The 16,196-nt window shown below is 41.0% G+C and overlaps 1 protein-coding gene and 1 long non-coding RNA gene across 2 annotated transcripts in view; one reads left to right on the top strand and one right to left on the bottom strand.

Annotated features, from left to right (window-relative positions):
* The window catches only part of cfap299 (cilia and flagella associated protein 299), a 78,338-nt gene that overhangs the window by 39,909 nt on the left and 22,233 nt on the right, over nt 1–16,196 (bottom strand). The gene's annotated exons all lie outside the window — the stretch shown is intronic.
* The window catches only part of LOC145552870 (uncharacterized), a 254,817-nt gene continuing 249,312 nt past the window's right edge, over nt 10,692–16,196 (top strand). The window contains exon 1 of the long non-coding RNA XR_014088988.1: nt 10,692–10,919. This is a non-coding gene — a long non-coding RNA (uncharacterized LOC145552870). The remainder of the gene's footprint in view (nt 10,920–16,196) is intronic.

Raw genomic sequence — 16,196 nt, 5'->3', positions numbered from 1 at the left:
GAGCCCTATTTGCTGCACTTTGGTGCTAAATTAAAAGCTTCCAAGCTGATTCTGCAAAATAAAACCAACCTGCAGGCAGCAGGTTATGGATTTAACTTTTTTGATCCAGATAGATGAGATTCTAATCTAAGTAGGTATGAAAGAATCCACTTATCTTGCAAAAACAGAGATGGAAGGAAATACCTAAGCAAAAAAAAAAAAACAAGTTTGGGGGAATCCCTTGAGTGCTGCAATACCCAAATCAATCAATAATCTTGTAATGACAGAGAACAGTAAAAACCATGCAAGTCGGGCATAATAAATCATTTATATGCCTCAGTAAATCAAAACGCCCATGTGTTCAGAAAGAAGTATTGGGAGGAAAAACATTTTATTTTTTCAAAAGATTAGGTCCAGATGTGTTCATTTTTTTTTATTACAAAGTCAATTATGCAATTAGGATTCTGTCTTGAGATCCGTTTTGTACAGCAAATCTGTCCAGGCACGTAGGCAACCAGCCTGAATGCCACGACAGGGCATGTAAAAAATATAATCCTTGTTTGCATATGGATGAGAGGCACAAACCCAGGTAGAACAAAACCGTTTGTGTCTGTGGTTTCTCACCATAAATGTTCTTTCCAATAAGAAAAAAGAATAGAAATCAAATCCGAACTCTAAAGCTTTTTCTAACTTGATAAATAACTCTTCCTCTGTTCCAATGTTTGCAATTCCTCTAAGACGCAGACACATTTATGGCTAGAACATAGAAGTCAATGTCAGAATTTAAAGGGGCTAGCTTCGGGTTGTTGACACGGAGTGACCCATATGTATTCCTGTCAGCCTTCACACACAGCTGCGCTCAAATCTGGCAACCAGCAAACTCTGTAATAAACATATTGATGGATTCTACAGCGGCCAAAATAACCACGGGACCTCGCATTGTTACCTCCTGCTTTCTCCCACTGGGGTCCTCCCTCATGCTTGTTTAACTCATACATTTTAATTTATTGCTTTTGTGTTTAATCTGCACCAGAACTGCTGAATTTGCAAAGAGAGAGTTAATGGAAATAAACCTGTTGGTGAATTTCGCAGTAGATTTCTAATTAAAGAGCAAATATCAGCATATAACCAGAACACATGCAATTCTTAAAATTCTCAAATGTAAATAAAATACAGTCACTATTTCTGTTAGTTTTTTAAACAGATATGGAACATAAAACATAGTGGCTGTTTGACATATTAAAGACCGTTCTAATGCGAACATGTTAAATATGTGTGCTCACTCAATCCCTTTTCCGTGACTGGCAACAATAAAAGAAGTACAGAGTGAACAATTTTAAAGATCATCTAAGCAGAAAATTCAACTGAGATTTGTGAAAGCAAGTAGATTTTACTGTTTGTTTTTTCGTTTTTATTCGTCTCTGTGGACATTTCCAGATTCTTAAATGAAAAAAATAATCTGCCTCATCAAACCTCCTCCCTCTATCTTTACCCAAGATAATTAGAAACAGCAAAGACATATTTTTTCAACATCTGAGGAAAAACAGCTTAAATAGACGCTGTAGGGGCAAGTTGTTCAAATCTAACCGTAGATGGACCTGACATGACAGACGATTTCCTTAGAATACTATTTTGACAGCTAAGTTAAGTGTTTAATTCAACATTTTTAGCACAAATGACTCATTTACTGCAGTAAATTAGAAACTGGGCTTGCCACAGGGCTCTGTTAAATCGCTGTCTTGGTTGCCAGTTTGTTAGGTCTCCAAACAACTACTCTCAGTCTTCTAACAATCACACTTTCTTACATATTTCTCAACTTCAGGCATGAAAATGAACGGACCGAAACACGACTGCAATGGAAAAGTTGTACCTCGTCCTTTAAGAATGCGCTGAAGTTGGTTGGCAACATGTCAGACGTTACTGTGTTCGTCTCTATACTTTACATACATTTTTTTCTGCTTTAAAGCCATAGCATGACTTTTCACCACTAGGCTCATTAATATGAAACATTTCTTTTGTTTAACTTTAAACAATGAAACGTAGAATGTGAGTTGTTGCAGCTGTGTAAAGAATGGCGTGTACATGAACTGAAGCTAACCCTCACATAACAGCTATAATAGCCTTGCTCTGGTTTAATGATGAGTTACTCTGTGATTATTGTTTAGCCTGCCTAAAATAACTTTTAAAACAGGTGCAGCGCTATCAGACGCTTATATTTGTGGACGCATTCCGGAGCAGACAAAGCTGCAGGTGTAAGGCTTTGAAAAGGAAAAGCGCACACAGCACAATCAGTCCTGAAGACGGATAGAGACAGCCGGGGGAAAAAACTGTTTGCACTAAATCTAATTAGCCTTGTTCTTTGATTCAGTCTTCACAGTGTTTGTTAAAGGCAAATTCACAAAAAAACAACATCCAGTTCACCACAGGGGCAATGCTCAGTTTGATTCTCTGCTTCAGTTTCCTCAGAGCAAGCGGAAACATGAAAGATTCAATTATGGTTTCAGTGATTATATTTAATTATATCATGACTAATCATTTCAGGCAGCAAATGAGGTCACGGGAAGCCGGGGCATTAGAAGGAGCGGTGCAGACAGCTTCATCTCTTAATTAATTTCCTAACCATCGTCTTCTCTTTAAATAAAATGTGGCAAAGATTTACTGGTGGCTTAATGCAGGTAATAATTTAAGTGGCCCAACAGTAACAAATGAAAGACCTCCACCAGATTGATTTTCAGTTTGGTAATTAAAAGGTTTGATAGACAGAAATAAACACGGACAAGGAAGGTTATGATTAGGCCTGTAAAGATGTTGATAGGTTTCTTTTCTTTTAGGATCAAAGGCGGCTATATTTAAAAATCTGAACGTTGTGATGAAAAAGTGCACATATAAAGTTTGGAAATGAAGCAAGTGCAAGTTCAGACCTTCACACTGTACTACGTTACAGTATGGCCAGTCAGTACCACCGTGGTCATTGAACCGGCGTTTGGTAGCTTTGGCAGCGTGAGCCACATCCTGCTGGAAAATGAAACCATACTCTCCAAAAAGCTTGTCAGCAGAAGGAGGCATGAAGAATAAAATGTCTTGGCAGATGACTGCATTGACTGTGGACTTCAGAAGACCCAGTGGACCGACATCAGATGATACCCCAAATCATCACTAACTGTATATACTCGGGCGTAATGTGGGTCCACTGACTGTGGATGGTTGAGATTTCTTAGTTGAGCGTACATTTCTCACATTTTCCTAATTTCCACTTGGCACAACACAGACCCTGATCCTCATCCAGGGTCTGAACCATCCATCCATCCATCCATCCATCCATCCATCCATCCATCCATCCATCCATCCATCCATCCATCCATCCATCCATCCATCCATCCATCCATCCATCCATCCATCCATCCATCCATCCATCCATCCATCCATCCATCCATCCATTTTCTTGCACCCTTGTCCCTTAATGGGGTTGGGAGGGTTGCTGGTGCCTCTCTCCAGCTAACGTTTCGGGCGAGCGGCGGGGTCACCCTGGACAGGTAGCCAGTCTGTCGTAGGGCAACACAGAGACACACAGGACAAACAACCACACACACACACACACACACACACACACTCACACCTAAGGACAATTTGGAGAGGCCAATTAACCTGACATTGGGAGGAAACCGGAGTACCCGGAGAAACCCACGCATGCACAGGGAGAACATGCAAACTCCATGCAGAAAGACCCCAGGCCGGGAATCGAACCCAGGACCTTCTTGCTGCAAGGCAACAGCTCTACCAACTGCGCCAGGGTCTGAACCATTTCATCCAATCTATGTTTTTGGTCTCTGAAAGTCCTTATCTGGACAATTTCATCCACATGACGGCAGCGATTCTCAACTTTATCAGCTCAAAAGACATGTTTCCTGCCAAGCAGTTTACTGTGCGACACCAACGCAGGTATAAAAATATACCATGTCCGATACACGCGTACCTCTGAGTAGCAAAGTACAGCTCTCCCATTCTTCATCCACAGCGCTGAAAACGGCTCTTAGTGATGAAGTTGCATGATGAAAATAGCATCATCTCATTTGCTGTTCTCTAAATGGACCCGGGTCGATATGGTCAAGAAGCCTGTCGCTGCATTTGTATGCAGAAATCTGCTTTGACAACAATGCTGATAATTCCCTTCAACTAGTCCGCTGCGACTATCTGGTTTCTGTATCCGCAGGTGACACGCATATTTTTAAGGACCGTTTATTAGACATGGTGAGGAATTGCGTACATTTGTCTGATTTTTCATAACATACCAACAAAAATTGCCAAGTAGCTAAAAACCTATTGATGGAAATGTCAAAGTAACTCTCCTCGGTGTGTATATGTTTACGGTATACTGAAACCGTCTTCACCTGGTGTGAATACGAACGTCCCATAACCACGTGACCGCGCATCCACTGAAAGCCTTTAGGACGTTTTCCAAAAAAAATGCAAACTTTACTTTTGAATGGGAAAATGGGCCTTTGGACAATTAAGCAACACTCCAGTTCTTGTCTACTTAACTTGGTGAGACACATCTGACAATGCCTTTGGTTCAGAAGTGTTTTGCTAACTGTAGCCCATGTTTTGGATACGTCTGAAGCCAAAACTTGGTTGGGCTTTGCTTCACAATTCACCCAAGGTTTTAGTTTCTCTCTTGCCTGTTTCCCAGCTCAATTTTCCAGCTTTCATACAGAACGTTGTGAACATCTAGCTTCTTTAACAAAGACCTTTTATGTCAATGACTGTGCTGGACAACTGGAAAGTCAGCAATTTCCCCCATGATTGAGTGGACTATAATATTATATATTTCTGTATAAAATCTCTATTATTCTCATGTGTTGTAATTTGCTGAGAAATTGAATGTTGTATTTTCCATAAGCTCTAACCCAAACTCTTAAAAATGAATCTAAATAAATCAGGATTTTGGTGTGAGTGTTTTTCTGGTAGTGTGACTTCACTCAGAGAGAGGATCTTTGCAGGAGAGCGCTGCGCTGCCTGCACACCTGGGGCCAATCACCTCTTTAAGAGATTGGCGAATATAAGGAGCTGAAAGCTGGTTGGCTGGTTAACTGTGATGGTGGACTTTAGTTCTCCAGAATCCTCGTGAGTGGCTGTAGTGATATTTTTGTGACTTAGTTTCTATTGTGACTTTCTGTGAGTTTATGAGTTTCAAGCCACCTTACTCTTGTGCTCCAACACTATGTTCACACTGCAGCCTACGGTGACCTAAATCAATGTTTTTGCCCTTATGCTGCCTGTATCTGATCTTTTCATGACAGTCTGAACAACGGAGATCAGATTTTTACAAATGTGAGCCAGCTCACTTTTATACGAGGCCTTGGATCCAATACTTTTCAAATCTGACCTGTGTCTTTACAGTCAATTCACATTCATCCGACCGACCTCTACATCACTGATACTCCACAAATATCACTATGCTGCATCCATCATGACACAAATATATCACACGTGGTCCGAGGAGGAGGAAACCTATCGCATACCAAGAAGGCCATGCAAAATAACCGAAAAGTGTTTTCAAGAGAGGGAGGGACCCAAAATAAATCTTGAAAGACCTGACTATCACTCTCTTTGTCCGGCTCTTATCCAAATTTAGCTCCGCACACAAGTAGAGGTTAATTCTTTTGACCCGGGACAAACTCTTTCCGCGTTATTAGGCATTTCTCCCGTTGACAGAAGCTTTCAAAGCCTGTTGGTTACAGAGCAAACATGTCAGAGAACGCACCAAGAATGCCGACTATCCCAATGAGGCAGCAGCTTCCTGTAGGTGGTCGACACGAGTCAATCGTTTACTGGACCCTGAAAGTCTTCGATGAAGTTACAGATACAAATGAAGGCAAAGTTGCATTGACTTAAATAGTGAGGGAGCATTGTACTGCAACACTTTTTATACCATGTTTCCTATTAAAAACATTGTACATAATTAACCAACTAATAACTTGGAGAATGACATATCTTCAAGACTTACCCCAGTTGGTACATTAGAACAATTAGGGAGATGAAGAGTTTTAAAAAATAAACTTGACTCCATGCCTGCTCCGCTATTATAATCATCCTGTGATCTGCAGCTGACCACTAAGAACTTCCTGAAAAGCTCACTTCTGCAGTGAGGTCAACCTAAGCAGCTGTATTTGCACATATTTATGTTGCGGAAATAATCCCCTGAAGTTATGAAGCTCTTAATAGTTAGGTTTGGATGAAGCTTAGCTTGTTGCACGCTTCAGCAAAACCAATTTTAAAGACATTTTTCAGTTCCAGTAAAAACTCACAAGAGTTGTTAGAGGCTGTCCGGTGGTGAGATGCTTTTTCACAAAAGTACACTGACCACAGCTGGGTAATAAATATTGAACCATTTAGTAATATGATTTTAAAAAGGCTCACTGTAGAAAAAGCATAGTAATTCTTGCTGGTGTGTGTTTAAGTCTCTAGCTTTGTTTCTGTTATAAATGAGTGCAAAACTTTGTCACTGTTCAGCTAATGTCAAAAATATGCAATTTTGCAATTGTGGTATTTTCATTAAATAAGAAATGCAATTAAAATCACAGGTGAATAAGTTTGTTCATGCGTCATAGTCCTTCTAGTACTTCCTTTCGTCGTCTTTGTGGTTTTAGCCAGTGGCAACATCGGTCGTGCATAAAAAGTTCTGCAGAATAATTACATTTGGATCGGACTAAAAACCAAAACTTTAGAGGAGGTGTTTTTTTCCCCCTTTAAGCTAATTTATTTTCAAAACATCAGCTTGTGCAATTATATGGATAATACCATATCAACTTTATTTATAAAGCACTTTAAAACAACCACAGCTGATACAAAATGCTGTACATTAAAACACAACACACAAAAAAATTCTTACAGTTTAAAAACAAACAAACATACAATTTAAAACTAGATCCCGCTGGAGTTGAACGCCAAGTAAAATATATGGGTTTTAAGACGAACTTTAAAAGTGGAAACAACAATAGAAACAAAGTTAATGACATCAAGTAGCGCAATGACGCATCTTCAGCTGTCCTAACTGCCATTAAAACGTGTAGATGTTGGGTCAAGGTTCAGCACGAGGGCAGAGGAAAGAGAATTGTTTTGAATGAATAAAGAGGATTCAGTACCACAAGGCCTCCTGCCAAACGGCTCACACCTGTGGCTGTGCTGCACTCACCATCACACGGTGACACGAAGCAGAACACTCGGCTCGTTGTAATTTGAAAGTTATTTTACAAACCATTATCGTAAATTTCCCTTTGAGGGCCCTTTCTTTAGTATCAGTTTATGATCCGCCAGTTGGCCCCCAGGGCAAGGGGAGCGGGAGGTGAGCCGAGCGTGCTCTCTGTGAGCTAAGTGGCAGCCTCGATGTGTCATGGGAAAGAAAACATGTCCCCTGTGGCCGGCCTGCTTAAGGTATCCCGTTTTTAAAGGCTGACTTCTCCCTTTAATGCCGACATCACAGGCTGGTCTGGCCCCCGAGCCAGTCGCAAACAGGAAGTCTCTGCTAATCCTGGTCTTCCCTAATGACGCAGAGGAATTCTCAATATTCCTATTGTCTTCCTGTATATGCTTCCTTTAAACCTTTAGCTCTGAACCTTTCCAAGATCAGGGATTAAGAGGCAAATGAAATCACAGACCTAAGCTTATGAATGAAAGATTTTTATACATCAGCAGACACTTTGCAAATAAATGGTGTGGACTCTGTGTTGTAATTAAAAAAATATTTAACTCAAAATGACTCCTGCAAGGAATCATTTTAATGGTGATACTGTGGACAGGAAGGATCTCTGTAGCAGTCAGTCTTGCAACAAATTTGAAGAGGCCTCTGACTGAAGACTGTTGCTGTATCATAGTCTCATGCCTGCCATGCCGTGCTGACAGCTAAATATCCGGGGACAGAGACGACATTCCACAATAACATGCCCTGGATGACACTGTCAGGTTTTGGCTAGCACTGCTAATCCACCTCATTTACTTCTGCCATTCCACTTTAAGGGTTAGGGCTAGAACATCAACAAAGTTTTGAACACGTTTATACTGAAAACACAGCTAATGAGTTCTACTCCAACGGTCTACAAAGTCAGCATCTGATGCCGCTGAGCACATTTGGGATGTGGTGAAACGTTATATTTGCTTCAAGGACGTGTAGCTGACAAAGCTGACCTTGCCAATATGTAAATATGAACCAAAGTCTCTGAGGAGTTTAATGAACACCTTGCTTAATCCATGGAACACTTTGTGAAAGCAATGTGTTCATAATTCAGTGGGCTGTAAGTGCAAATCCTTACGCTGGAGGAGAAAAAAAAGCGACTTCAGTTTCCTGTAAATGCTTTGTTTTATTTACCTGAAAACCAGATGTTCAGAGGAGAAACTGCAAGCTCTCAGACTGGAAGTAACAAAGCTGTCTGATAACCTGGGGCTGTGCAGACAAAGTGTTGGGCCGCAGCCTGGTGTGCCGTGAATGCTGATGCACAGATTACAGCCGGGTTTGTCATGGGTACAGTCCAGACCAGCTCAGCTCCTATCAGCATTATCCCAAAGCACTCAGGCGTGACATCTGCCAAGAGGCCTGCTGCAGGGTCCGGCCTCATCACCGGGAACACGTCCAAGTCAAATATTGTTGCCCTCGCACACCGTGGGGCAGCGCCCTGTCACAACTCCTCTTTAACCAGGAGGTGATGTTTATGACAGCGCTTGGAAAACGAATTCCATGAAGACAAGGAACAGATAGAGGGTTCGACACACCACACACAGCCGTGGACTGTGATTACAAGCTCAGAGGGTGGTGTGTCTGAGCTCTTCCTCTTCTCCATCGCGGCTTCGCCAGCGTGTTATCAGCTGTGGAAATGTCCGACGCAACTCTCTGAAGGAGCGGGATCAAAGTGGATGACATAAGCCAGCGCTGCCTTCAGAGGAAGGAGATAAATGCCCTGAGCAGGGTCTTTATCAAAGGCCTCCCTGTTTTAAGATCCTGATTAAAGCTGGGGGACCTTTCCCTTCCCCCAGTCCCAGTGGACATAGGTGTTCAAACATGATTCTGTTTTAGTTGGCCTGCCGCTCCGCCAAGAAGCTCCCCCTCCGAGCCTTACCATGAGACTCCCGCGATTGCCGGCTGTCACACCGCAGCACAAGGGATCCACAGTGTTTTCATTGAGTTTTTCAAAGCATGAATTACTCTTCAGCTCAGCTCTGAGAGGGGGAAGGAATAATAAAAACTGTGACTTTGTTTGATCTCTGATTTTTTTTTGAGGCAGGGGAACAACAGAAAATGTGGCCGTGCGGTGTGAGAAAACATCAGCGTTGTGCGGAGCGACACCAATCATGCCAGGTTGTGCAAACGGGTTTATCTTTTTTCCCCTCATTTCCTGCGCTCTGTTGACCGATATCTGAATTATTTCTGTAAGGCAAGTTGAGCAGATTTATTTTCTCCGTCGAATGGGATAAGATAAATGAGGCGGATCGCAGCCGCCACTGGGATATCAGCTCAGCCAGATGGGAGCTGGAAACAGGATAGGAAGTAAGATAACTACATGTTGGCACAAACTTCTTGTTTTGATGGTTTTCCCGTTGTACCCAGTAACTTCAGAGACAGTTAAAGCATAAAGATCCATTCTGTGCAAGACAAGCTTCCCAAAATGATTTCTATTTAGTAAACAGCAGAATAATAAGAGAGATGAGAGTGAGGAACTTTCAGGGTTTTCCTTCTATAAGCTCGTCACATGCGTTTGCTGGGATTTTGGTCCATTCCTCCTGACAGAACAGAGTCATGGTTGTGCTGCTTGTACTGCTTCATGAACTCACACTTTTTCAGTTCTGTCCAGTTTTTTTATGGGTCGGAGGTCAAAGTTTTCACCAGTGGTGGGAAGTAACCACTGGTAATACCAGTGGTATTAAGTACAGTTTTCGTGTATCTGTACTTTACTTAAGTAGATTTAATAATGGGGACTTTCTACTTTTACTCCACTACATTTTACAGTAAGTATCTGTACTTTCTACTTCACTACATTTCTACAAAACTGTCTCGTTACTCGTTACATCCAAGTCGCGTTGCTCTTTTCTTCCGTTAAAATGTGAAGTTCAGGGACTTAAGGTGGCGCCGTAAAATCCGAGCAATAACGTGACTTAGTGTCTGTTGTCACCCATCGGCTCCACCTTTACTCGCACTCGGAGCTCCAGACATGCCAGTGGTTTCCTCTGAGCGGGAGGAGATGTTTGTCTATAATATAATAGCGCTGCATAAATTGATATGGCGACATGTAAAATCAGCAGCGCTTCGCTTTCACAGACGGTGGGGACTTCGTCCAACTTTTAGCGTCACTTGGAAGGAAAGCTTAAAGAAAGGTAAGATCTGTGCTAGCAAAGCTAGCTGTACTGAGACACATGTTGCATCTGATAAAAAAACGTTGTCACTCATGCGCTGAATTATTGTGTGGAGGTGTTGACTGAGGTGTCGCATATATGGGACAACGCTGTGACCAAAGTCTGCAATATAGTGATATGACATTCAGGAACGATCCGATTCTTCTGGACGGATCTTTACTAAGTCCTAAGGACTGAAGCCTCACTGAGAGCCGTTCTTTGTTCTTGTGTACACTGCGGTAGCTATATATATATATATATATATATATATATATATATATATATAGAGAGAGACATTCATTTAATCGCTGAATAAGTAAAAGTTGAACCAAACATCGCAGTGGGAGGGAGGATGAAAACAGTCATGGTGCTCATTCTGCTTAGTTACTTGTTGCGCCGTTGGACAGTGTTCATAGTTGAACGTTATTTACCGTTAATTGCGATGTTTCAGTTGTGGTTTCTGACATATGCAATATGGGCAACCGCCCAGGGCGTTATTTTTCTAGGAATAGCAGGAGACATCTGCAGATTGTAGCACAGCCATGAAAGCAAAACAGAATGAAGTGAGTTTTAATTGATACTGGTTAAATATATTTCAGCTCTAAGTATTTAATATCTAGGTGTTTTTATGGGAATGTGGATCTTTCAGATCAATCTGAAAACCAATTTTGATAGGTAAACTTAATGTTATTGTGTCATTTAGCGCGGGGCGCTGGTCTTGGGTTCAGTGGTCTTGACTACGACTAATGAAGTTCATGCTATGTCAGGACAGGAGACAAAATGTTTCCATCCCTGAAATTATGATTCATAGAATCACATATCTAAGTCTAAACTGTTGCAGAGAATAAACACAATAAGAACATGTTTAATCTGTGGTAGTGTTAATTAAAATGACACATTTCTGATGTATCAAAATTAAATACGATTGGCACACTTAATGATATTAGCGATTAGGTAATGCATTCAGCGAGTACTTTTACTTTTAATACTTAAGTATTTTTAAAAGCCAGGACTTTTTTACTTTTACTTAAGTAAAATGTTAATGTGGTACTTTGACTTTTACTTAAGTACATTTTTGACTGTGTATTTGTACTTTTACTTAAGTAAATTTTTTGAGTACTTTCTCCACCACTGGTTTTCACTCCAAAACACTGTCCTTGTAGTCCTTTGACTATTTCCTAACTAGTTTATGCTTACAGTCATTGTCCGGTTGGAAGACCCACTGGTGTCCAAGCTTTAACTTCATGGCTCCACATTAGACTCTTTCCTCATGATGTCCTGAAGCGTCATGATGCAGCCGCCCCCATACTTCAGTTGGGATAGCGTTCTCAAATAACATCTCTGCAGTCCTTTTGAAAAATGGCTTCCTCCACATTGAGTGGCTTTTCAGCCCAGGACATGACACGCTGTGGATAATGAAACTGACTGACTCCAGTCAGCTTTTTCACAAGGTTATTTGCTTTCATCCTGTGGTTGAAATGCAAATTTTGCACCAACACATGTTAATCTCTGAAGCAGAGAAGTCAGCTCCTTCCTGAACGGTGCCTGAATCATGAACACTGACTTTTGCTTAGACCAGCAAAGTTCTTTATATTTGCTCTGTAGCCGTTTCCACACTGATAGATGTCAGTAACACGTAGATCTGGGCATCATCTATTGCTCTTGGAGCTATTCCAGCCTACTTCACATCGCCGGACAAATTCTGTTTAAATGATTTATTGGTTCCACAAGTTAAAAGGATTCAGGCCAGTAAAATCAGACCATAAGCTTTTCTTCATAATTTAAAAAAGAGGAGGGGATGTGTTTTCATCATACACAACCTAAAGTCTACTTTTAAGAGAAGAAAACTTGTAAGTTGTAATTGGGAAGTATGCTGCCACACAGTACGCACACACTCAAATTTGAAGCCACCAAATGCTTTATTTTTCAATCCTCCATTTCTTACTGATAAATAATATTCCTATGGTAAGAATTATGCGTTTTCAGCACCTTGTTTCTTTGTGCTAGCTTTCAACATTTCTCACAAGGATGCTGGCCAGAGTTTCTCAGTGAATTACATTTTAAAATAACCATGTCAGGCATTTCTGCTGAGGCATGAAACCACAAACATCGTCCAACTTCCACTCAGCATATTTTCTACATGCCTCCACTGTTCCTTTACTCAAGGTCCAGACGTAAAACAGACATTAAACATAAGAAAGGAGCAAAACAAGAAGCTGATTATCAGGCCACGAAGCATTCAAAGAAAAATAACACAATAGTCAAATGTCGATATTTTTATCAACTTGGTCACCTATCTGGGAAAATATGGAAAATTTCTTCAAGATTTTATGTTATTTCAGCAGAAAATTGGAGATAATTTTTTGGCACCCCTGCTTGTACAAATTGCAGGGCAGTAGCCCTTGAGGACTGGAGTTGGAGACCCCTAATTTAATGGTTGCTATGGAGATTTGGTGACCACAAATGCCTCACTCCTGCGGTTTCCCTAACAGGGAACCTTGGAGATTTTGCTACTTCCAGCAACATTCTCCTGACCAAAACCATTTCTACTCCTTGAAATGTATATTTCCCATTTTGAAGAGTGATAACACAGAGGGCTCTGTCACTTTCTACTAGATTCCAGCGAAATTTATTTAACTACTTCTTAATTCCCAAGAAATTACGATGAATTTAAAAGTATGAATTATAAAGTGCTGATTTTTTTCTTCACTGTATAAATTAAAAATAGGTATTACACATATTAATTGTAGGTTCCGACAAATGTGGAGGTTTCTGTGAATAAATACAAAATGAACGTTAAAATAATCACAGTGTGAAGTCTTCTTCAGAGCAGGTAGCTTGTATGTAACCAGCTGAAGCTTCCAGCGTTTCCTAATAAACCTTAACCATCTGTGTTTCTCTCCTCCAAGAAAGTCACACACATGTTAATATGTATTACAATTACGTGGAAATATGCAAAGAATCCAACCTGTCTACATTTCAGAAGCTTGAAAGTTTAAACCATGAGCTCAAATCTTTGGCATTTCAGTGCGACTGAGAGCCGGGAAGAAAAAAGACAGACCAACATTGACCTGATGAGAAACTGTCCATCAACAACAGCTGGTCTCATAGGATACGGACCTAAAACACAAACTCCTGCACTTGCTCTTGGATTGACGGGAAGCGAGGGGAGGGGAGGCAGTAACTGGGCCAAAGACCGGGGATGGACGATCCAGCAGCTGAAGGCTGCATGCATGGGACGCTCCTGGAAGACATGTGCACAGCGCTAAGTAGGAGAGATGCTGTCCAGTGTTTACTCAGGTGGAATAATATACAGCAAAGCCGTCCAGTGTGCAGTGATAAAACAAAGAGGATTCTGAAGAATGCGCTCCATATGCGGCTGAGAGCCGATCCGCTTTAGCTTCATTCCAAGTTTGGGTATCGATGTTTTCACCATAAATGAATTCCTTCAACATTTGCAGGGAGAACTTATTAGTCCAAATAATTAGCAGGAGAGTTCTGGTACATGAAAAAAACACACTATCTGAGGGAAAAGAGAGTCTGAGGGTGAAGGTCGACGCAGTGAGTGGAGCAGCAGAAAATGCTTCAAGACATACCTTAGAGCCCAGTTTCACATGTTCCCCATAGGCTGGTGGCTCACATTACTTTAAAGTAGCAGATTCTGAGCAGCTGTTGACAAGCTCAGACACTTGGCTAAGCTGCACGTCACCTTGAGGAATCATCATGTTCAAAACGTCCTCGGTCTCCGTTCCTTTTAAATTTAACATAAGCAGCTCAGTCAGATTCTTTGTGACGGTCATCCGTTTTACATTTGTCGTGGAAACAAAATCAAGAGGAGTGAAACTGAAAAATGGGATTTTACTGAAGCAATTCAAGTGTTTTCAAAGGAAAACTAAACCATCCATGAGTTTTTCTTATTATGAGCCAAGCAACTTTCTAAATTACACGACGTCTGGAATCCACAGCAATTTAGATAATGGGCTTTCTTCTCTGCAATGCATTGCAGTGTAAGACGCTGTGTGTGGACGCATCTGAGGATGCAGCAGCACGGATGAATCTCTCAAGTTTAACTCAGTCGACGTAACCATTGGCTTCCCTTCCCAACAGGCAGCCAAGAAGACGATGTATCCAGACAGAAACTGGAACAATTTAATCGCTGGTGTCAGAAATATGGGAGATAGAAAATATGTAAACAAAAGCAGTCAATAATATATGACCTAACTGGCCAAACAGCTGCTTCTCAATGGGAAGACATAAATAATCAAAAGTGAGCGATCCGAAAGCCTGAGTTTAACGTACGTTGCTTTCGGCTGCGTGTCAGCCTCAGTGGATTTGAAAACAAATTTATCACTGAGCTTTCAACGCAGTGTGCTGGTTTCTAAACGTTGAGATGATATAATAAAAGCTCCGTAAGGCAGGTGCACATTCCTGCAGCGACACACAATCAGGTAGCATCCAGCTGAAATCTTCACCTGCCCTAATATTTTCCCCACATGCCTTTCCATAGGTTGATGGAGTGAAAACATACCGAGGTCAGGGGTCAACAAGAGAATGAGTGAAAAAGCTGAAATAAGAATACATTATGTCTGGATGTGTGTTTGGTTTGTCCTGTCCTGGCTACTGCTGTTGCATGATGGAGCAGCGTCAGGACATCTGCAGCTAGATTAGACAAAGCTATATTTGCACAAAAGTTTTTTTTTTTTTCTGCTTATCCAGATCATTGAAATACATATGAACCGATCAGGCTTTTCCTCACCAGTACCAGTTCTGGTTTCTGTTGGGTATTACCCCTCTGTACGCGGCGTCATGCTCTTCAGAAAGCAACCCACTCTCCCACTCTGCCATGACGGATATCAAAACATATATACTCCTGTAAAGCTTGCCAAGAAAAAACAGTTGGCAGCTTAAAATCACTTTTGTTTAGCTGATTTCACTGTAAAAATGGTCACAGAGTGCTGCTTGTAATATACAGTCAAATATCACATTATGGAGAAAGTACATGTCTAATCATTAGCAACCATGTACAAAAAACTACCAGTAAACATCTAGATCTTTGCTCTGGAGCAAATAGCGAATTAATGCAGATTTGGTCAAACTGACAGTCAGAAGGGAAAAGATACTGGTTGGTTTCTAAATCAACTTGATGAGTCGTGACTTCATCAAGTAGAAGCCGTCATGGCGTCTTGTGTGATTGTGTGACGTAGATCCTAAGAGTTAATAATGTATTTCTAAGAGCTTTAAGAGATTCATCCTGGCTGTATACTGTGTTTATAGACCTAGGAGACGTAGCAGATCAGAGGAAAGGATGTGAAGGTCAGATTTTCATGTCCTCAGCCTCAATCAGTCAAACTTTCACTGAATTGCCTTTGGCTTCAATTACAGCTGCAAGTCTTTTGTCTCTACCAGTTTTGCACATCTGAAGAAAAGTTTTGCCCGTTACGCTTTCAAAATACTTCAAAAATCATTTAGGATGGAAAGGATCTGTGAACACAAATTTCTATTCTTCCCACAGATTCTCATTTTGATATATATCTGGACTTTGACTGGGCCATTCTAACACAAGAACATGTTTTGATCTAAACCAATCCACTGCAGCTCTGACTGCATGTTTAAGCCCATTGAGCTAACACAAGATCAATCTGGATTTATACTGAGACTATTACATGCAATTGGACTCTATTTACTGTTACTGAAGGCATTTGGACCTTAGGGGTGTGACTCAGAGAGCGTTACAACTGAAGAACCGAGCAAGAAAAGTGTAAAACGTTGTTTTATCTTTTTTATTCCTGGATATTTCTCAGGCATTTCTTTATGTGTGGCAGGTGGAGTCAAGTTGTTGA

Source organism: Poecilia reticulata, chromosome 9 (genome assembly GCF_904066995.2).
Source record: "Poecilia reticulata chromosome 9, P_reticulata-male-v2, whole genome shotgun sequence".
Lineage (NCBI taxonomy): Eukaryota > Metazoa > Chordata > Actinopteri > Cyprinodontiformes > Poeciliidae > Poecilia > Poecilia reticulata.
The sequence above is the reverse complement of the archived record's forward strand: the minus strand, read 5'-3'. Positions and strand labels throughout refer to the sequence as shown.